This window comes from Danio rerio, chromosome 14 (genome assembly GCF_049306965.1).
Source record: "Danio rerio strain Tuebingen ecotype United States chromosome 14, GRCz12tu, whole genome shotgun sequence".
Classification (NCBI taxonomy): domain Eukaryota; kingdom Metazoa; phylum Chordata; class Actinopteri; order Cypriniformes; family Danionidae; genus Danio; species Danio rerio.
Genome location: NC_133189.1, coordinates 33,888,235 through 33,911,925, shown reverse-complemented (window position 1 = coordinate 33,911,925; position 23,691 = coordinate 33,888,235). Strand labels below are relative to the sequence as shown.

The 23,691-nt window shown below is 35.0% G+C and overlaps 1 protein-coding gene and 1 long non-coding RNA gene across 28 annotated transcripts in view; one reads left to right on the top strand and one right to left on the bottom strand.

The window, feature by feature from the left end:
• tenm2a (teneurin transmembrane protein 2a) overlaps positions 1-23,691 on the bottom strand; it is a 1,361,633-nt gene that overhangs the window by 344,087 nt on the left and 993,855 nt on the right. The window lies entirely within an intron of this gene.
• LOC137490625 (uncharacterized) overlaps positions 1-23,691 on the top strand; it is a 109,738-nt gene that overhangs the window by 1,664 nt on the left and 84,383 nt on the right. For both annotated transcript variants that reach the window (XR_012389792.1, XR_012389793.1), the window contains 4 exons: positions 1,055-1,110; positions 1,204-1,351; positions 1,463-1,539; positions 2,861-4,668. This is a non-coding gene — a long non-coding RNA (uncharacterized lncRNA). The remainder of the gene's footprint in view (positions 1-1,054; positions 1,111-1,203; positions 1,352-1,462; positions 1,540-2,860; positions 4,669-23,691) is intronic.

Here is a 23,691-nt window from a genome sequence, read left to right as displayed (position 1 = left end):
AAGTAGTATTGCAATACTGTAATTCATAACTTAAATCCATGAAATAACGAAAAATGTCAGAAATAATATATTGCATATGTTATTATAGGCCTACTTGAATTTAAATAATTCCCTTATTGTTGAAAAAAGTATTTGCACATCTCTTCACCTAAAATGTATTCATTCCAGCAAAAAAAATACATTAAAATAAAGATACATAAAGAAAAGAGCATTTTTCCAACAAACCTAGGCTATATGAAGTGGTCAAAAATTGTTTCCTGTTGCTATTTTGGGTTTTTCATCTATCATACTTTTTTCACACTTATTATCGGATAAGAATCCAAAGTAATTCAAAATTTCACTTTATGAGTCATTCTTTTTAATAGATTGTCAAGGTTGTTGTAGCTATTATATCATATTGACAGGAACAGAAATAAACGAATTCTGATTCAAAATGAACCATCACAAAATATGCAATAGGCTACTATAAAAGGCGCAAATTCTATAGTTTTACAACCTTAGAAGGCTCCATAGACTATTAAAATACAATGATCTATTGTTGCTGAATCGTGTAAGTATTTTAGTGACTTTTTCACATGCAGCATTGTGTATTGTAGGCAGACTGTTAATGACAATACTACCGTTTACAAACTACAGTGGCACCGCCAGTATCTTGGAGCCATAGTATCACGATACTACCATAGTACCGGTAAACTGTGCAACCCTAGTCAGAAAGTTCAGTGTCCTTTTAAAGACATCAATTGAGACAAATATTTATTCCACTTTTAATGCGCATAAAAGTAAGGCACACCAGCAACAATGCCATGATTATATTTAATCGGGGGTTGTGTTTATTACTGTTTGGTGACAAGTATAGCTCATGCTTTTGATGACAGGCGCCGGGAGTATTTGGCAGCTTTTATTATTCAAGAACATTTAACTATGTCATGTTAAAGTGTAACATCTGTTGCTAAATGGCATTGCATTGTATCATTGCATGTGTTTCTGATTTGTTTTTTGTTTTAGAATTTCGCTTAGCCATGTCAATAACACTTTACGTTTTTGTGCACAACAGTGACATCCAGAAGGAAGTCATAGAGGAAACACCAGCTGATGCAAGTGCTGCAGAAGGTTTGTTTTCTTTTCAAAACTTTTTGTGATTTTGTGAATTTGTGTTTTTGAATGTTATTAATGACTAATAATGTTTTGATTGGATCTTTGCAGAATTCAATCGAATATCAGGAAGAAATGTGAGATCCAAGTTCTACGCTGCATTGGACACACACTGCTCGTTTGATTGAAATAAAAAAAAAAAAACAGGAGAAAATTGCAGAAGAAAACTAGAAGAAATTTTCAACATGTTAATTCAAAGGTATTTTTGTGACATCATCTTTGAATCATAATTTGCATTTGATTGCAATAAATTGCATTTGATGTTTTCATTGGGCTATAATGCATGTCTACCTGTCTTTACTTTTTCAAGGTCATCTGGCAGCAGTTCTCCGGGGTCTTTCAGTCCTTTAGAGGGATGAGTCTAAAGAAATTTTCAGGATGTGTTTTGTAAGTAGTATTATTATTTCTGCTTTCTTAGACTGGAAATGAAGCAGTCATTCCAGTTTACTTCACTTATTAATAAAAATTTTCAATTTTATAAAAATAAAACAAATCCATTTAATGTAAGTATTTGAAAGTAAGAGGGATGTTATATTATGGCCTTTGGAGCAAGAGCATTGCTATGTTGCAAATACAGCAGCTTGTGCCGTCACAGGGTCAGTTAGCTTCATAGGCCAGTGAAGTAATGAATGCATTTCTTTAATTTTTAAACACACTTGTTTTGTAAAGGAGGAAGATTAGCTTGAAAAAAAAATCTTAATAAGTGTAATACCTATGTAATATGTTGAGAGAAATATAATTTCAGTTGAAAGAACCTGCTGGATTAAGATGTAAAAAGATAGTGTTAAAAGCCACAAAGTCAAAGATGCTCCGTATTATAACCAACCCTGTGAAGTCACCTGCTGTGGGATTGTAGATGGCTGCACCCTTGTTCTAAAAGCCATACTAAAACATCAATTTTCTTATTAAAAAATAGTTATTAATACATTTTTAAAAAGTGTGCTAAATAATGCAAACTTGACTCACTACTTTAATCTAGCAAAACCAAATGCATTCATGAATCGGTTCCCAATTTATTAAGTTTTCCCTACAAAATATTTATATTGATTATGTAGCACCAATTGGTCTCTCACACATTTGCATTTAATTTCTTGAAAATGTTTTAAAAGTACTTTTACTGCAGTTTGTTTTATTACATTACAGTGTTTCTTTAATTAAAATAAATTATTGTTCCTTTAGAATAGTATCATGTTCAAGATACTGGAATTTAGTACCAATCTCTGCTGCAATTTTAAGCAGCAAATTTCCTGCTAACATTTTAAGCACTTTTGAGCACATTTTTAAACAGCACTGTTTTGCCATTCTGTTCACATGCTTAACAGAAATGACACTCAACAATGCTCAAATGTTAGCAGGAAATAGATGTTTTTAAAATTACTATATGGATTGGTAATAAATTCCACTATCATGACAAGCCTAGTAGAAGCAGTACAGGCAAATCCATCGTGTTGGTCTACATTGAAGACGGAGCACCTTAGCAAGGCCTTCTTATAAGAAGCATTTGAATGTAAAATGTACTATAAACACAAATAGTCATGCTAATAAGCAACTAGTTAATAGGGTAATTGGTTCCTACTAAAGTGTTACTAAATTAAGCACAAGGAATTGTATTTTTTTCACCTCTGCTTTTGGTCTCCTGGCCACTACAGGCTTTATTAGTGCCATTTAGAATATCAAACTTTACTTATTTTTCTTTCTCTATTCATAGGATGTAATTGTAGAGTCGGACTTCAGTGCAGAAGATGTTGGCCTGCTGACTGTCGTGTGTGAAGATGTCTAAAGAACCTCATTATGGATGCAATGTGGGCCTTTATACTGGAAGGAAAAGTGGTTATGGACTTTGCCACATGCAGTATGTCTCTTTTTTTGCTTTGATTTACACACTGAATTCGGACTACCCAAAGACTTTGAGCAATGCATTTGAATTTGTTCAACGTGTGTTGCTTTTGCTGGGAGGGAAGCGTAATGTGTTTTATTCGGCGAGAGCCTATATACTGCTGTGCTTTATGTTTAAAGGTTCAGGTATAATGGCATGTTTAATTACAAAGTGTTGCTTTTTAACATGTTGCTGTTTGCAGTGTTACATTTAGGACTGCAGCATTTTGGTGTTTAAAACACTTTTTTTTTTTTTTTTTTTTTTTACCAAAAAAGTGTATTGTGATTTATAGGGTTGTCAAAAGTATTGAGTTTGGTACCAATCGGTACTGAAATAAATAAAAAAAAAGTCCATCCATTTCCCACTAACATTGCAAGAACTGATTGGCCATTGTGTTCACATGCTCAGTAGATATGACTGATTGGCTTTGAAGGTCATTATTTTTACCACACTTCACCACTCTTCACCAGGTGCAAAGATACAAAGACACTGGATAACTTCAAAGCACTGTCGATCAGTCGATTCATCACCAGATAGCTTATATGTTAGCTTCTAAACAAATCAGCTATCGACATGGCTTTGAAACACTTCAGTGTCTGTGTAACTTTGTTTGGACTCAGTGAAAAATGGTAAACCTATGACAGTCACAGCCAATCACAGTCATTTCTGTTGAGCATGTGAACACAGTGGCCAATCAATGGTGTTTAAGAACGAGCTCAGTAGCACTCAAATGCTGGTGGAAAATGGATATTTTTAATATTTCAGTATTGATTGATACCAAACTCAATACTTTTGACCACACTAATGTGATATTTTCTGTAGGAAAATCTAAACTACACAGTCTAACAAATTAGCTTTAAAGCTTAATATCTGTTCCTCTGTGAGTGTCTATATGCTGCCATGTTTAAGGTGCTGGTGCGATGGCATGTTTAATTACACTAATTCAAGTATCTTTTTTCCAAGTGTCAAGTATTTTAAGTTTTTTTGATAGATTTTCAAACCTTTTCGAAAACTTGTGTTTTAGGGTTGAACATGTTTATTATATTTTTTGTCTGTATTGCTGTTTACAGTATATTACAGCACTTTACAACAGGTTTTTACAAAACTGTATTGTGTACAAGTGTATTGTGATACTAAAATATCACAAGTGTATTGTGAAATTCTGCTAATTTTGTCAAATAAAATGTTTACATTTAAGACCTGTATAATGTCATTACTTGTAGGTTGAACTACATATTTTATGTTCAGTTTAATTGAAGAAAATGTGGAAACCGATTGCACGTAGTTTCTTTAGTTGACATTACTTAAAATGGTGGATTAAAACAATGTTGAGACTACTAGCATTCAAGATGTTAACTGAACATGGTAGAACAGTATTAGTTAAATAGAGTTATTAAAGTAATCTTACTATAAAACCCTAAGTAAGATTACTAAATAATGACAAGTATGTTAACTAGAATTTTCTATTAAACTTACTTAATTTTTAACAGTTAGTTTACTTTATAAGTTTTAGTTTTCTTACTTCAAGGCAATAATTAAACTTAACTTAAGATTTCCTTGTAAGTTTATATTGCAAAAATAAGGCAATCGGTTTCCAAACTTTTTTTAAGTAAACTGAACATGTTAGAATTTACAGTGGGGTTAACAAAAGGACATCTCCAAGCTGTCACAGAACAATAATCCATTTCTCTGAAGTGCCTACATGTGTGCAAACAGAAGTGTGAGATTGTGTGAGACAGAAATATGCCAACAAATTCTGTGACACCTCGTCATGCACGCAATGCGAAAACTGATACCAAAAAATAAAAAATAAAAAATAGAAACATTAGTCCTAATTTCTATTCAAACACACAGTATTTAAATCTTCATAATGTCCATCAAAATCTGTGATAATATTACAATAATTTCAGCAGTATTTTATGTGATGCCAAAAGAGGGTTTTCAAGCTGTCACAATACAATAATCCTCTCTCTGAAGTGTCTATATGTATGCAAACATAAGTGTGAGATATGCCAACAAATTCTGTGACACATCATCCTCGCCATGCGACAACAACCGAGCCTATTGTCACCATGGAACGCATACATTTCTCACATATTGTGCAAAGATTTGTTTTGATCAGTTTTACACTGTGGTCACAATGAATTTTCCACTTTCTTTTCCCACTTTTTAGAAGCTTCAAGAGGGTGGCTTGCATTAGAGAAAAAAGCCTGTGGCCCTTCTCATGCGTAGGATGCTATATGAGTGGAAATGAATATAGGAGAAGCTGGAGTATTTCATTAACTGTGCATTAGTTTAAGCTGAGGAATAATTCATATGGTCTATAGTGTTCACAACATGCTGGAGCAATGGCTATTCATCTTCAATAGGGAAGTAAATAAATCATTGATTAAAAAGGCAGGTGAACGGACTAACTTATTGATAGGCAGGGAGGTAAAAAATGGCCAACCAGTGATCCAAAACCAAGGGCTTTGGAGTCAATCGTTAATTGTTAGTTGGGAGTGTGTAATGACCAAATCATCAAGGACAGGGGTCAACGAAACACCACATTGACTGTAAGCAATGGTGGACTTTTGTAGAGGCCTCTGCAAATTTTCAAACATTGGAAGCAACAAATTCCGGTAAAATATATACAATCCAAAATATGAGGCGGTTTTGAAAGGCAGCAAATAACTGGTGCTAATGAAGATTTGGCTAAAATGAATACAATTTCTTTAATATAAAGATAATTCTTTTAAAATTCCAATTTGCAAAAATAAATAAATAAATAAATCATCCCAATTATAATTTTATTATGATGCTTAGTTCTTTTCAGTATTGATACACTGCTAACAATCTCCTGTAAAATCTACACTACAATCGCGGCTACTAAGAATGTGCGAGTAAATGAACGTGACCACACGCATTGCTGCAGTACTGTGCGGCACAGCACAATATGGTCTAACACAAGAAAGACATGATCAGCAGGGGGCAGTTATGTAATATAGTGAACATACTGAACTGATATACTGTAGCAGCCAGAGCATGTGAGCGGAGCTGAGTGGTGTGACCCTCCGCTAAGCATTCCGGTCCATGGTCATGGGCTCCACTTAGTTGTTAACCGCCCAAAGCAAGTACTCCGTTAACATTCCACTCACGCTCACCTGTAAACTAATACTGCTTAGATCTTGCTTTGACATAAAATTTCTGTAGTGAGTTAACTCAATTTTTTTTTTTTTGGTAACTAGAAAATATTAAATAACTTTCTAAAATGAAAGCACGTCGATAAAATAAGTTTCTGTTTCAAAACGGCATTATTTCTTGCGCTTTTATTTTCTTTCAGGAAAGTTTTTATATATATATATATTTTAATAGGATTAAGTGATACTGTGTATTTTTTAGTCTATTTATTTAGACAGCTGTGTGTGTATTCGTCACTGACTGTTTTGCCTATTTTAAACTAAGAGCTCTGAACATAATTCAAATTACAAATTCGTCTAATTAATGGGTATCCTTTTTTTATTGTATTTTAATAATTAAATATGAAATCTATGTTTTTTTGTTGTTTTTTTTTTGCCAGTAACTTACTGTACAGTTGAAGTCAGAATTATTAGCCCCTTTTGATTTTTTTTTTCTTCTTTTTTAAATATTTTCCAAATGAAGTTTAACAGATTCAGGACATTTTCATGATATATCTGACAATATTTTTTCTTCTGGAGAAAGTCTTATTTTATTTCGGCAAGAATAAAAGCAGTTTTTAATTTTTAAACACAATTTTAGGGACAAAATTATTAGCCCCTTTAAGTTATCTTTTTTTTTTCTCGACTGTCAACAGAACAAAACGATCATTGTACAATAACTTGCCTAATTACCCTAACCTGCCTAGTTAACCTAATTAACCTAGTTAAGCCTTTAAATGTCACATGAAACTGAATAAAAGTGTATTGAACAATATCTAGTCAAATATTATTTACTATCATCATGGCAAAGATAAAATAAATCCATTATTAGAACAGAGTTATTAAAACTATTACTGTATGTTTAGAAATGTGTTGAAAAAATCTTCTTTCCGTTAAACAGAAATCAGGGAAAAAGTAAACAAGCGGTCTAATAATTCAGGGGGCTAATAATTCTGACTTCAACTGTAAATCAATTAAAGCAAACATAATGTATTTACATTTCGAGCACTATTTCTATGGATGTATGTGCATTGACAGTATTGTATAACTTTACTTTAAAGTTTTCAGCAATTTTCACAATGCAGCTTTAAAATACGATAACATACTGCATTTGTGTCCTACAGTAAAATACAGTCCATGTTACAGTCAAACACTGTGTAATTTACAAAATAATTAAAGGTGTAGTAGGTGATCTGCCAGAATGTTAATGTTAGCATAATAGCTTCCGTCCCTCCCCTGCCGTCCAAAGCCTCCTTAAGTCATGAACGCGCACCAAACAGATGGCGATCTTATGACGATAGACAACCTTATATAACACTTAAACATGTCATTCACCAATTAGAAAACTCCATGGAGATGCACACTTTGTCTAGCGTATAGTTGTTGACAGGCCAGCGGGTGCAAGAATTATATTTATCCAAAACTGGCATTGGGGTAAAGTTGGTTTGACAACAAAAACTGTTTCTGAAGACAATTACGTACTGCACCTTTAATAGTGTATAAACCAGGGTGCAAATTACAGGGGGGTTTGGTGGGGATTGACGCTTCTTATTTACGCTTTATCTCCCTTGAAGGGCATGAAAACAAGATGCATGGGAGGTCAGCTCTTTAATACTGAGAAATAGTTTTCTCTGATCTGTATTTTAAACAATAATGTTAATAATTAAATTAATAGATAATATAAACATAAACACATTTGACACATTATGGTGGAAAGAAAATTGATTTAACAGTTTGAAATGCAGATCTTGAGCACCGATAGACCGTAAGTGTTCACAAGACCGCTTTCTAATTAAAAAGATGTTTGTTTCTACATATAGCCTGAAAGTAAAGTCAAATTTGACGCATGTTTTGTATAGTTTGACCTACAGTAACTTTGGAAATAGCTAATCAGAGAATACTGTAGGTCAGAATACACTAAATATGCCCTACAATCACTTAATAAATTAGATGTAATTTAAATAAATACAGAAATGACTGAAGGATGTATTACACAAACTAACATTACTGAAAAATTTGACCCCCTGATGGTTAATGTTTAAAGTTGCAGTCACGATAGAGTTTGAGTTTGCGAAACTCTGTCGTACGCATGAGCTTGCGTTTCTGGTCTGACGCATTCGCATGCAAATGAATGAAAGTCTATGGGGAGAAAAGTCCAGAATGACCGCAACTTTATTCACACACTGGTAGTAACACAAAATCATCATAGCAGGGTGCTTTCACATCTTTAGTTCGCTTCATTTGGTCCGTACCAAAAGTAATAAATGATACATTGTTGCATCTTCTGCCGTCTTTGGGTCGTTTTCACACCATACTGCTGGCTTTGGTCCGAACCAGTTGAAACAAACCAAAATGCAGTCATCTGACAAAATCCACATCTCTCATTGGCCAGATGTTGTTGAACACATTTCCTAAACTGCTTATTGATTGGTCAGAATTCACATGCGGGAATGCCAGTGAACTCCCGCAGGTAAACAAAAAAATTTACTCTGGAGGGACGACTGCGCTGACTGATTGTATTCCTGCTTTAGACAAACTATACATTACGAAAATGAAGCGCAGCCATAGCTGGAAAACAATGTTTAATGCATCGCTCGTCACTTCAGGAGGAGCCGTGAATTAATTTAGCTAAACTGCGACATGGTCATCTTGCGGAAATATTACCAACGATCCATGAAGTAATGTTTTCCCCTCTCTCTCTGTTGGTAAAGCGCTGTCAACAAATATTTTTCCTCCATATCCCATAATGCACAGCGCATCGGCCTACAGCAGCTGAATTAGTCCAAAACGCGCAGTTTTTTTTTTCGGTTGGACCTGTTTTAGTACAGATCATATTCTCACCACAAACGAACCGCTCCAGCGTTCGTTTGAAAGCGTACCGAGACCACCTCTTCAAGCAGATATCTGAAGGATTATGTGACACTGAAGACTGGAGTAAAGGGTGCTCATAATTCAGTTTTGCTGACCATTGCATACACCATTGCATATTGTGTATTACAAATTAAAGTCACTGTATGTACAGTACAAAACTAATTTTGATTGAAGTCTTTGCTGTAAGCTAAGTGGTTTAAGATAAGACATGTTTGATGCTTTTGGGTTAACAGAAACAGATCAGAATGTCAAAGTAATATCAACATAGCAGCCTTGTAAACACTGTAATAAGAGAACACAGATGTCTTTCAGCAGTGAATAGTGAACATGACTTACGAAATAAAAGGCAAGGCTAATGATTTTTAAGCAACTAGCAGTAAAGTAATCGTTCAGAGAAAACACTGCAAAACGTCCTTTAGATGAGTGCAAAATTATTTTATTAAGACCAAAGGACCACTTTATGGTCTTGATTAAGTCTTGGATTGAATTGGATAAACTGAATAAGGACCTGAGGCCAAGAATATTGAGGTCATTCCTCGAATCCTGAAACTCAAAGAGGTATACTTTAGGTCAAGGCTTCGTACACAAATATCTCAGCAGTTGAGGGTGAAGGCTGAGCATTTTAAAATGGAAATAACGCAACACATACTGTAGGTATACCAATCTGGTTTATTTGGGATAGGGTTGAGAGGAGTGACCTATTGATCGCAACGATAGAAGGAGCCAATGGGAAGGCGAGGTTCATGGATCGCTAGGACGGAGCTGTGGAGTGTGCAATTGATTTCGAATTGAAATTGATTAAATTGTGGTTGCCAGAACAGTAGTTTAATTGAAACTTAGTGGCAGAGAGTGAAAGAATATGAGAGAGGAACAGAAGAAAAAGAGGGTGAAATAAATCCTGATGAGTCAAAAAGACAAAGTGCAAAAGGAGTGACACCATTAGGACAATTACAGGTTTGCCGTCTCATCAGGCTGAACCGTAACTTAATTTTTAGGTCTCTTAAGCAATCCTGCAAGATTTGAAATTGGAGGGGGAAACTTAAACATAGGCTGGATCCAACATTGCACACTTGCACACAAGAAAAGATTTGGCAGTGAAGCAACTTTTTAGTGGTTGTGAAGTATGGATATTTCACAGTGCGGAAATAGTAATTGATAAATAATTTTGCCAAAATTATCAGTAGCAACAGAGATCATGTCTAATTTCGACACATGAAATTGAAATCACTTTAAAGCTTGCAGGCACACATACTGATTATATATAGGGATTGGCCATATTGGCTTTTTAAAAACTATTTACTATAATGCCTAGAATCTGTGACTAAATCCTTTACTATGGTCTTATCATGGTTACCTCTCTTTTCTCATCACATGACCAGTGAAATGTCAGTGCAACACATTCAGTTTAGAATATAGAGCCGCATAATATATTGTTTCAGCAGTGATATCACAAAGTGCCATAGTCTACAATGCTGAGTTTGGCTTCAATTAAGATTATTTATTTGTACAATGAAGACTATGACGTGTTATTTTACATGCAATCATCTAATTTTCAGTACCTACCTGTAAAATTAAATAAGTACCATCCATGTCCCATCAGTCATAAATTAAATGCACTGCTTATTTTAGTATCATCCTCAGTGTTGGGCATAGTTACTTTAGAAAGTAATGAATTATAATATTTAGTTACTCCCTAAAACATAACTAGTTGAGTTACTTAGTTATTTTTTATGGTAGACAATGTGTTATGTTACTTTTGAGCTGTTTTTGCGTTACTTTTTATTACAAGGCTAAGGCTTGATCTTTTTTAAAACTTTTTTTTCTCTTTTTTTTTTTTTTTTTAATAGAGGAGCTCTGCAATTAACATGGCACTGCATAATCTACAGCTACATTTACCTTTTAAAAAAATGGACACATTTACACATAAAAAAATATTTAAAAATTAGGATGATGTTATCTGAGAATTTCCTGACCTGAAAACTATACCTGCCATTTATATAGATTATCGAAAGTTTAAAGCAATGTGTTTGCTACTTTTGTACTGTTTAAGTAAAATTACTGTCTGTTGAGACTGTTCCATTTTCCTTTTCTTCGATCCGTTCAAAATAAAGAACACAATCTCTCATTGACTGTCGAATGAGATTTGGACGCGGACAACTTTGAGGATCCAATTGCAGTTAGACTAAAAGGAAAAGGTCAATAACAGGAGCAAACGGGTACATAGGGGGGAAGCCAAAGAGAGGTCAGGTCAGACAAAAAGATCGGCCCATGTGGCAAACTACGTAAACAAAAGTACAAAGCAAAGGTCGAACTTAGCAAGGCAAAGGAATACGGCATACGGCAAAGGAATACGGCAATAATTGTTCACCATCAGTAAAACAAGACTCAGCACTGATGTGTGTGTCTGTGTTGTTTATAAAGTCTATGTAATCAGTTCATCATGATCCTCTGACAGTGTGTGTAATCAATGTGAAACAGAAAATGGTGTGTGTGTGTGAGTGGTGCAGTTGTAGTTAAAAAAATGGCATGTGTATAGTTTTCCAGTGATCTGCAGTAGCTAGATTACTGGTGAATGCGCGGTTCATTGTGACAAATTTTAATTCAGCAATTGATTTTTTAAAAGCTGATAAATTTATTTTATTTTTAAAAACTCAAATATTATTACTTATTTTTTTAAAAAGTAATGTGCTAATTTACTTGTAACTTAGAAAAGTAATATTACATAACTCTGTGTTATTCACAACACAGATCATCTTTGCTTTATTGTATTCATTTAGTATAGTATTTTGCTTAAGTAGTTTTATTTATGTTTTTTAGTTGACAGTGCTTTTTTTATGTGACCTAAAATCGAAAACTGAACAGAACCATGAGAGGTCTGTTGCAATATTGCAAATAAATATAGATTTACATAAATATATAAAAAAAAAACAAATACATAAAACAAAGAAGCATTGTTCTGTTGGGCAAGTAATGTAATCAGTGCATGGCAGAACACAGACTACCTAAACAAGCATAAAACACTTTCCTTCTACTACTTCCATTTAAGAAAATAGGTCTGCAGTTTTGCATACAGCCACAGTGGACTAGCCTAGATGTGTTTAAGAAAAATATACTATAGTAGACTTTAATCTCAGATGTTTGAAACCATAGGTTACCAATATTTTACCAGCATAGATGCACATTAAAGTTGATTGAAATCTATCAGACTGTTCTTCAGGTGTGTGCACTTCCTTAACAAGCAAGAAAACGGCCAAATTAATTGCATGAGAATGAAACACGCCAGAGATACTTTTGGAAGTGTGAGCCAACTCCACATGTCTCAACCATATTTTTCAGCTCTTGTTATTTTTTTCCCCTCTTCACATTTTGTGCAAATCAGTGTAAAAAAAAAAAAACAATCACAAGCCTTGTTCTTCCTGTTGTTTAGCAAGTTGTCAAGGATAAATTCTTACATTGTTATGTGCGTGCGTTAGTGTGAGAACAAATTTTGAGATTATAGTTAAGAGTAAAGGAGGAAATCAATGAAGTCAGAGCATGGCTTTAAACTTTTAGGCTTCAGTCTTGTAGCTTTAGCCCCATAAGGATGCTAGTTAAAAAAGGAAACTATCAGAGCTCCAGTTTACAACAGAGCAGACCAGTGACAGCAAGAAACAAAAGAAAGTCAACTAAGAGGACTGAACATTACTGTTATGTGAGGGACGCTGAACAACGAGGTTGATGATCCACGTGCAGTTCATTTATAAGATTAGTCAGGCAGGCAATGGTCAAAACAGGGGCAAACAGCTACATACAGATAATCTAGAACTATGGTCAATAAACAGGAGAGTGGTTGGCACAGGCTACAGGCATGATAAACAACAAAACAAAGCAATGGTCAAAACACGGCTAGATAGGGCAAGAGAAAACGCATCGTAATGTTACAGATTTAACAGATAATAAGACTCAGAAAAGACTGCGTATTTGTGTGCTGTATATATATTTCATGTAATCAGTCCTTGAACAGGTAATCAAAGAAGAACTGGTGTGAGTGTGATGCAAGACAGGATCTGTAGTTCTTTTAGTGGCAGATTTGTAGTTCTCCAGCGATCTGTATGGACTAGATCGCTAGTGATTCGTACAATTAAAGCACTGCGTATTCATATTATAACATATTTTGTGCACGTAAAACATCCCTATATGGAAACCACTTCTTGCACACTGATACATCTGTTTCTCTGTACTTCTCTTGGCTCACCTTACCTGATCTGCCCAACCAAGCAGATCCTTAGAGAGAGAACATTCTGGCAGGTTGAAGTTAAATTGAGATGTGTGCCCTATTTGGAAAAGCGTTTCTTGAGTGTTTATTGAACACACTGTGGCAGACATCTGTTTCCCTGTATCTCTCTGTTCGCTGCACAAAGTTTCATGCCCACTTATTAAGACCCGTCATCTGTTGTATCTCGGTAGCGTTTAGCACCCTCAGCGAAACACGGCGTCTTGTAAATTGAACAACAAATGTGTTAACGTAGGTTTTCATATTTATATTCTGTCATTATGAGACTTTTTGTAACACAAAGCATGCCTATTAGGGGGTCTAACGATTTAGACAAGCCCTGTTTTAATGAGAATATTGGCATCTTTGCCGCACCTTTTTCTGCTGAACAATGTGCTTTCGATCAATGGTGCGTTCTTATACGATATCAATAAATTGACTCCCATCCGTCTCAATGTGCAAATGAAGCATATTGGATGGGCTGTTGTTCCTGCGGTAAATCCACATCTCCTCTTGGGATAAGACTAGATCCACTTCGGAGGTGAGAATTAAAATGGATTCGTGGACTCACAGTTCCATGTCACTTCACCCCTGGTGACACAGTAAGTAAGCGACAGAGAGCAGCTTTTTTGGAAAACCAGACAGCAGGAGAATTAAATCAGGTTGACGCCTGGGCTGCAGCCTGCCGAAAAAAAACATGCTTCATTTGTCCACTCAATATTTTCAATGTCAGATTTTGTTGTGAGATCTGCTCTGAGGGTGCTCGGCTGAATAATAGTTTTGTTTTTCATCTCCTCGTTCCTTCTTTCTTCTCTCTACTTTTTTTGATTTGTCACTTTGATTTGCCACTTATTCTTGCGTTGATGTATCAGCATTTTTTTTAACCCCAAAAATTCAAGTGTCACCAAGGGAACATGTCATGTGTCTTTGCTCTTTTCCCTGAGGGATTGCAACTGGTGCCCTATTACCATGGGAACTGCAGAGGCATTTGAGAAAATGTTATCTGTGATTGGTCCATGTGCCTGTTAATGCTTTCAGTCTTGCAAATGGTAACACCCCATCCCAGCCTAGCATCACTAAAATATTACCCTGGGAACAGATGCTGGCTTCATGTCATAATTTTTTATTAGTGTCCATGATGCCATTAAAGCAAGGAATTTCTACTATCAGTTGTTTCAACACTTGAATATGATTTTGTTTTTTCTATGGTTCTTGAATAGTTGAATTCAATATGCAATGTAGAATTTTGTGAGTTTAAAAGTTTGACAGAACAAAGTGCTGAAAAAAATGTGAAAAAAGTCTAAAATGAGTTTGGGCAGTTTCATTTTTGTAATTAAACTACATAGATCTTTATCTGATTTGCATAACGGCAGCCTATGGTCTTATTTTGCTGCCTGCAAACCATGTCTATTTTGACTCACCCTTAAAAGTTAGCATGAATTGGAAGTTGCTGAGACTTTGATTTCAAAATGTTGATATAGTTCCATCTGAAGTGGAATACTAAGTAGAGGGCGGGACTTTCTATTGCTCATAGCAAAATGAAAAGAAAAAGAGGATTTTACTTACTGTATGATGCAAATCATCTTTTATAAGCTGTATGGACAGAACTGTGTGTAGGTACAGTGTGTCCACTGTCAAATTGGGGAGATATAAAGACATTAAAAATAGGATCCAATACCTTGCCATTTTGAGGAACAACGCAACGAGATGTAGGAGTGCGGTGTCCCTGCCAACCGAATTCATTGACAGCCAAGTAGTAACTTTTCTCTGCAGTAACACATATAATAGTATCAACAAGACAGGTTGTGCGCAAAGCAACTGGGATCAAAAGATCTGTTCAGCTCACTGTGATCATCAATCATCATCTAATGTGATCAAGAATATGTTTAACAAGTTGAAAGTGTTTTAAACAGAGCATGTTTGTAATGAATTACAGCGATTTTAACATTTTTATATCAATATCCGCATTGAATGTTTCGTACATTAACATAACGCATATCCATACTGCAGGGGATATTAACATGTTTCCTGTTGCATTTGCCATGCAAATACAGTGCAAAGTTAAATGCACTTGCTGACATTGTGTGTGACTCATCATTGCAGAAAGGCTTGAATTAACCCTACAACAAATACATCAAATAATCATTGGTAAAGTTCTTACAGTAATATTTCTCAAAAAAGTAACATCAGGTCTGCTTACTTTATGCCTGTCACTGTGCTGTTTGTGTCACAGCTGAGGTGGACATTCAGGTACATTCTGACATACATGTGGGAACAGTGGGCGGGGAGGACTAGCATTAAAAGCACAGGCACCAAAAACAGCTTCATTGTGTTCAAAGCAGAAAAATTACCATATGCTATATAAGTATAATAAATAATCTGATGCGTGATTTGTGCTAAAACTTTACAGACACATTCTGTAGACACAAAAGACTTATATTTAATCTTGAAAAAGAGGTAAAATAGGTGCCCTTTAATATGCAGTTGTCATGAAAGCCCTCAGGTTGATGTCAACAGAAGTACTGTCACACCAAACGCAGAAGAAAATGGCTTCCTTTGAAGATTGGCAATAGAAAAGCACAACTTGCATGCTTTATCACTGATGCTGCAAAATGATTGTTTATGTTGTATCTGTTTAGTTTATGATGAAAGAATTCACTTGAGTGCAGAATTTAGTCACTGAGCAAATGCACTGAAAACTGGTTTTCAGCTTTGACTAATCTGATTGGGACATTGTGTTCATTAAATGTGTGTAATTAGCCATTAGTCTAAGCGTTACAATCATTAAACAACATCTGACCAATCAGAGGAGAGTAGGTTTGTGGACATTAGACTATTTTAAGAAAAAGACTAGATCTTGAAACAAATCATTTGACTCAAAATGAGAAAAAGTATAACTAACCCACCAAGAAAAAAAAAAAAAAACGTTTGGATTGCAATTCTTAATTCCTAATGTCGCATGTAATGCATTTTTTTCAACACATTCGATAATTTCAACATCTACCAAATGGCTGTTATGTCAGTTTATGGTAAAAGTACCAGAAGTTATAAATTTACTATGAAAAATCTTAAAATATGAAGTGTAAGACCAATTTATTTCAAAACAATATTCAAAATGCCTGCCTGCCATAATGGATGCCATAAAATATTTCAGATTGTCATTTGAAAGTTTTTTGTGAAAAATCAAGTGTAGTTTTGCAACAGGATTATGTTTGTTTGAATTATTATTATTATTATTTTTTTGTAAACCAACAATGCTGTGTGTGTGTAAACCATTATTTAAAACAGGCATTCTTTAAATTACTTTAACATTCATTGTTGAAAACAGTAAGAACATGGTCAACTAATTTTATTTATTTTTTTAATCAAACCATGAGTTTTTGTTTTCCATGATGTATATAAACACCACCATGTAGGAGACTTCCAAAGCAGAAAGTCCAAATTATAGCTTTGTAAAGCATATGCATGTTTGTTCATTAGAGCAGAACTGATACCTGGTTCATGATGATTAATTCTTTGATCAAGGAATCAGATCTTCCAGTTCACAAAACCCACCTGAATGATTCATTCACAAAGTGAACTGACTTGCTTGTGAAGTTCAGTTCACTGACTCATTTCAACTTTACTTCAAATGAAAAAAAAAAAAAATCTATTGCACAGACGACCTTGAATAAAGTGCAAAAATATCACTGTCATTATACATCTATGATGCCTTTCAATCTTGACAGCTCCGGTCATATTTTCATTACATTCACAAGATGCCAGGACATTCTTCAAAGCAACCTTTTTTTTGTTTAAGACATATATTTGTTATTGATGTGGGTGAGCTATTCCTTTTAATTTCAATAACGAACACAGACCTTTATCATGACCTATTCCATAGTAATAAAACGATCAGTGCTGCCAAACACACACTAGCACCCCTAATCAAAGAGAAACAATCCTTTTCATACCCTCTCTAAGTCACGAAGATTGCGAAATCCAATTAGGTAACGATTAGCTTATTGACTGGTCATGGTGGGTTTAGATGAACCAGAGTTAGACCCTGGGAGAGACGGAGCCCCATGAACTACAACAGGTGCCAGAGATCACAGGTGAATCTATGCCAGGTTTAGGTGCAGCTAATGAATGGAAGTAGACCAATTTGAGGATGCTTTGACACATATAATGACACACACGCACACACACAGCACACATGTGTAGGCTTGCCAACAGGAAGCAACGCAGACTCATACTGCAGGGCCTCCGTTAGAGCCTGGAGAGGCACAATCGATGAAGCCGCGTGCCGGGCAGATCAATCTGGATTAGAACACTGGCGGGAGGCAAAAACTCCCCTCCACCCCCCTCCCCATCCTACAGAGACAGTATGTGGCCGGCAGGGGGCTTACAGAGGAACCCACAGGGAGATTCCTGGGTGTAAGATGGCATCGTGGGGGGCTTGGTTGAATATTGATAGGATTTGAGAGCAAAGCAGAAAGAGTTTTTGGATGAAGGATGAAATGTTGAGCTGAGAGACAGTCTTTGCAACAAGTAAATCCATCTAAAGGGGAAAGCGGCTGGGCGGCATCTCCAAAGTCAGATTACTTCACAGTTATGGTATGTCACAATGTGCAGAAGCTGTTTAAATGAAAAATTGAATAGCATCATATGATTATTAATGGCTATTTATAAATGATTTAGAGACTTCTGTCTTTTTTTTCCAGCGTATATGAACATCACAATGAATTCCATATTTTCTTTAGCATCATCTTTACATATTATTATTTTTATCATTTCATATTCAGATTGTTTAATCTTGCATGAGTTCATACAATAAGACATTTGCTGACATTCACTAACTTTATATATTGTGATATATACTGTGTAAATGAACACATTAATTCATTGGCCAGAGGAGAAGTGGTCGTGCCAAACTGACCCTGGTTTCTCTCAAGGTTTTTTCCTTCACTTTTGTCAATTGGTGAAGTTTTGTTCCACGCCACTCTCACCACTGGCTTGCTTGGGGCATGTGGAGCTGTGCATCGATAGATTTGCTCTTCAACGTTTGGACTTTCAGCCGTGTAAATTAAACCACACTGAACTAAACTAAACTGAACTTCCAGTCTGAAAACTGGACTGACACAGCGTCATTTTACTAGAACTTCTATGTTAAGCTGCTTTGTCACAATCTACATTGTAAAACCGATATATATAAACCAACATGAATTGAATTGAATTTAATTAATTTATTACAGTTGAGCATAATATTGACTTAAAAGTGCTTTTAAAGAATATTCAGATTGTATTTGCAATGTCTTTATAACAGCACCATAGAAATTAAACATTAACACTGTTCTGTTCATGTCAGTTCTGGCCTTTATACAGTATCTTACGATTTTTACTATATATTACTATTTATAAGGTTATTGTACATGAATATCACGCAATAAGGCTCTAAAAGTTAACATTAATTAAATTATACTTACCATGAACTCTACAAAAGCTTTTCTTTACCTTAAGCAATGTTAATTTCTAGGTTAATTGCAAATGATGCATTAACTCCATGGTCATAATCTGATTATAAGTCATAATCAATTTATTAAATGAGGTTAATAATAACGATTGGATGTATTTAACTAATATAGCATAGTAATCTGGATTTTTCTGGCTTGTTGATTGAAATGCATTACTCAATGAAACTTGTAAAGTGCTAAGTTGCATTCTAATTTGGTTGAAACATTTGTTTACTTGGCACATCTACAGACACTAACACAATTTTTTTATTATACCTGTTTTTTTATTTATTTATTTATTTATTTATTTATTTACTTATTTATTTATTTATTTATTTATTTATTTATTTATTTATTTATTGTTTATTTTTATTCATTGTTTGTTTGTTTATTTGTTTATGTATTTATTTATTTATTTTTATTTGCCATGGGTATTTATATATTAAATATGTATAAACTAAAATATTTATTTATTTATTGTTTATTTTTATTTATTGTTTGTTTGTTTATTTGTTTATGTATTTATTTATATATTTTTATTTGCCATGGGTATTTATATATTAAATATGTATAAACTAAAATATTTATTTATTTATTTATTTATTTATTTATTTATTTATTTATTTATTTATTTATTTATTTATTTATTATTTGCCATGTGTATTTAAATATACAAATATTTATCAACTTTAAATATTTTAAATTGTATTAAAATTTAAAATGTAAACAAAAAAAATTAAATATAAAATTAATAATTATGTTAATCTAGCTAAAAGTTTTATGATCAATTAGTCCTGAAAGCATATGTTTTTAGGTCATTGTAATTTATTAAATCACGTTCTAACTTCATTTAATAAGGTCTCCTAATGTCTTTAGCTCAATACATTTGATTAAAGGTTCTGCAATTAATTGCATCAGAATTTCAAACCGGCAGAAAGTATTAGTATTATGTTATAAGTTCACAAAATAAGAATCAATAAGAATAAATAAAGCCACATTTAGCACTATAGTTGAAGAAAAATCCGTATACTCCAGCTTAGAAACAACACATTAAGCGGTCTTGCACTTTGCAGTCTGCGGGGCAAAACAAGTCTGCGATTGTGGCGAGAGATATAAATGAATGGCAGGAGAGAGGTTTAAAAGAGACTTTCAGAGGCTAAAGATCTCAGACGTCCAACCCCAACACTTTCCTGGAAAGCAGCAGGAGGTTTGCGCTATTGGTCACCTTGAGAGGAGGAAGAGGGAGGATGCCGTCTATTTGGGAGATTTCAGACACACTGCTGGGGCTCTGATAAACCAGTAAAGATGATGGTGTTAAGAGACGCTCTGCTGGATGGAGACTCCTGCTCACCCTACTAATAGGCACATCTGCTAGCCTGCCAGTATGTCTGAGCATCACACTGATGCAGTTATGCCCACCTGCCAAGCCCTGCAGGGGGCCACACTGAGCCCACGAAGGCTGGTCTGCCCCACACTGGGGTGGGCATCCCATCATGCCTCCGGGCTGGGAGGAAGATCTTTTAACAGACGAGGACTGAATAGTAATTGAGCCATGTAACTTCTGAGAGTGCCTGAAAACTAAAGTCTTAGGACCTGATCTGGCAAACTGATCAGATCCTTCTGGCAGGCTGAGATGAATGCAATGTGATGTTTTGCGTGCATAGATGTCTTCCTGGAGAAAATTCTGGATTCTGTACTAACTTGTAAACCAACACACAAGAGAAAAACAGAGCATTGTTGTGCCAGAGGTAAACATTAATTTATACCATCTATCACCACGACTGGAAATGCACTCCATCTCTTTATGCTGCACTGTGGGCAAAATCTGCCTGTTTCTCAAACCTCTATATTCTCTGGCTCTCTCCAAGTTTACCTCTCCTTTTATTTTTCTCCTTCATTCTTATCACCTGCAGTGTTGTCAAAATGAGCAGACTGGAGCACTGTGACCATTACACCCTGATACACTTGTTAATTAACAAACCCAAAGATTTTGGCAAAACAATCAGAATTAGGCCATCGGCTTCACTGCAAGAATCTGAAATTCTTGTGACGAAGGGAAACTGAAAGAGGAATGCAGAGTGTAGGTGTGAAGGTAATAGCAACTTGAAATGCCAAGAATAAAAGTCCACTGTTATCACAAGTCATACGAGCTATGTGGTACAGCCTTAAAAACATTATGTCTCAATGTAAGCGTATGTTAGCCATGATACAGCATAACCCCTAACGATGTAATGACAGCTGAAAGCTGTCTGAAGCTGTTACCTGGGATTACTGATAGCCAGATGGCTTTGCCGCTGTAATTAATTAGCACTGTGACTGCTGAGCAATCCTTCAGGGTCTAGAAGGACATCAGAAACCAGACTTGGCCTCAGACAGCACCACCCACGAATCGTTCGTGGAACGTCTGATGCATACTGCATATTAAAATGAGAAGGAATGGCTAAACCATATATTCAGATCAGATTGGTTGCATGCTACGTAACTTCTAGAGTAAGGAGTTTGGATTTGTGCAAATTCGACCATGTTGTGACAGACAAAAAACAAACAAACAATGATCTAATCATATTGTATGATTGATTTTAAATGTTCCCAACAACAAACCATTTGAACTTTAAATTTAAAAAAAATATTTAGCAAAATTTAAGGTCACACTTTATTTAAAGGTTCATATCTCACTATTGGAAAACCATTAACTATAACTTTTAGCTCAGTAAACTTACGGTTTGATGCTATTAGTATAGTTATTGAGGTAGTATTTGGGCTCAAGTAATGGGTAAGATTATGAAAATGTGCAGTATATGTACCTTTTAAGTACTAATAAACAGCCAACATCTTAATAATTAAAAGATAATATGCCACTACTTAATAGTGAGAATTTTCCCTAAAGTGTAACCAAATATAATTTCTAAATAGTAATCCTATTTTAAAAACAATAACAGTATTTATTTGCTAAACTACACTATAAAACCCAAATGTTAAACGTTTGAGGGAACTGATTGGAACAAACCAGTTCAAAAGTTCAAAAACGAATTCTAATGAGCACTGGGAATTTAATCCATTTAAGTAACTGAAGCAATTTGAGCACAGTAAAACCCAATAAATGAAGAGAACTCAAACCACCTGAGTACTGTAAAACCCAATACTTTAGGGCAACTCAACCCGTTTAAGGAAACTGATTGCTACAAACCATTTGGGTTAAAAAACTAATCTATATGAGTACTGTGAACTTAACATTAAAGTTGAAGTAATGAGGTATTAAATTAACTCATTACCTTCAACACTGAGCTCAAAACGCTTTTCAAATAAATAGAATTAACGTATAGTAAATTTAATTTAACTATACTCATTTCATTTGATAAAGTTGACTGTTGGGTTTTACAGTGTACTCAGACAAAAGAAAAGTAAAGAAAGTGTTTGCATTAATGAAGTGATCCCATCAAATGTGTTGATGCAATGGAAAATTCTAACAAAAAATTCAAAACATTTTAAGTAGACCATAAGAAACCCTACAGAGTAGGCTCTTACATTTTGTACAAATCTGTGGACTTGCAATGTTTATGGTTTTACATATTTGTGTGGTTAATAATTCTAATGTCCCATTAACACCTCCTAAGTAGAAAGCATCCTCAAGCCACCTCAAGCAAACTGCATCTAAATCTAAATAGATGAAAACAGAGACCATCTGAGATGTATAAAGGGTCCAAAATTAAAAAAAAATGAAGAAATAAATAAATAAATTGTTATTTGTGTTTGGCACCTTAAAATCAAAATGCAATGCACAAATTAAGCTGTCACTCCAAAACCATTCAGAAAGGAGGACCAGGAGACTTCACCCTTCGCATCCCTGATGGAAAACAGCAACAACAAGTTCTGCAGAGAAGGTAATTGGTCTAATAATTATACAATGCCCATGATAAATGGACTGAAAATCCTGCTTTTACCAATCACTGAAACTAATTGGTTACATAGTCTTTAAAAAAAAAGAAGGATTAATAGACACAGTAATGTGATGGGGGAATGAAAGTCCTACACTTTCCAGAAGACACAATCTGCCACAACAGAGGGAAAGATTGACAACACAGACACCAGCGAAATCAATCAGACCCAGCAAGAAGCACCGATTGCGCATGGTCTTGTCTTCTGTTCTTCTTAGTCCTGATCGACCATCAGAGGCATTATGAGCAGATCTCCAAGTGTGCATTCGTGTGGTGTATATCAATTCCCCTTTTTATACAAGCACCACCAACAGATCGAGAAGAAAGACAGATTAAATGTAATAATGTTTGCCACTAATGCTATTTTAAATCCTCTGAATTGCAACCCCGCATGCCGACCAATGAGCTTTGTATTCACAAGGTCACCTCTGAACTGCTCCTTTTCATTTCAGAGGCACAGTGATTGTTTGTATCTGATGAAATATCTCCTCATCTGAATCGGCATGGTGCTTTCTGATGGCTCTTTCATATTCCTTATCATACAGTGTCTGCATTTTATATTCCTATTTAGATTCTAAGGAAGGGGTCGATCCATTATCCGCAGGAGGCTGTCAGTTCCGTGAGTTTATTCTGATGATCATGCAGATGATTAGTCGTGTTAATATATTTAAGCAGTCTTTTCTGGGATCGCGGAGACTGTCTGGGAACGAAGGAAAGCCGAATGGAATGCAATTCGCTGCCATGGCTTAATTGGCTACAAATGAAAACTTTAAAAATTCAATAAGAAGGCATTACCCATGAATCCATGCTTCAAGACAACGCAAATAAGGCTAGGATGTGAAGGCAAAAAGTAGTCTGTGGGGAAATTTTCTTCAAATACAGGAAGCTAAATTAACAAGTGGCAAAGTTAAGTGGTGAAATAGCTTCCCGGGATGATAACAAATCTATTGCTTTG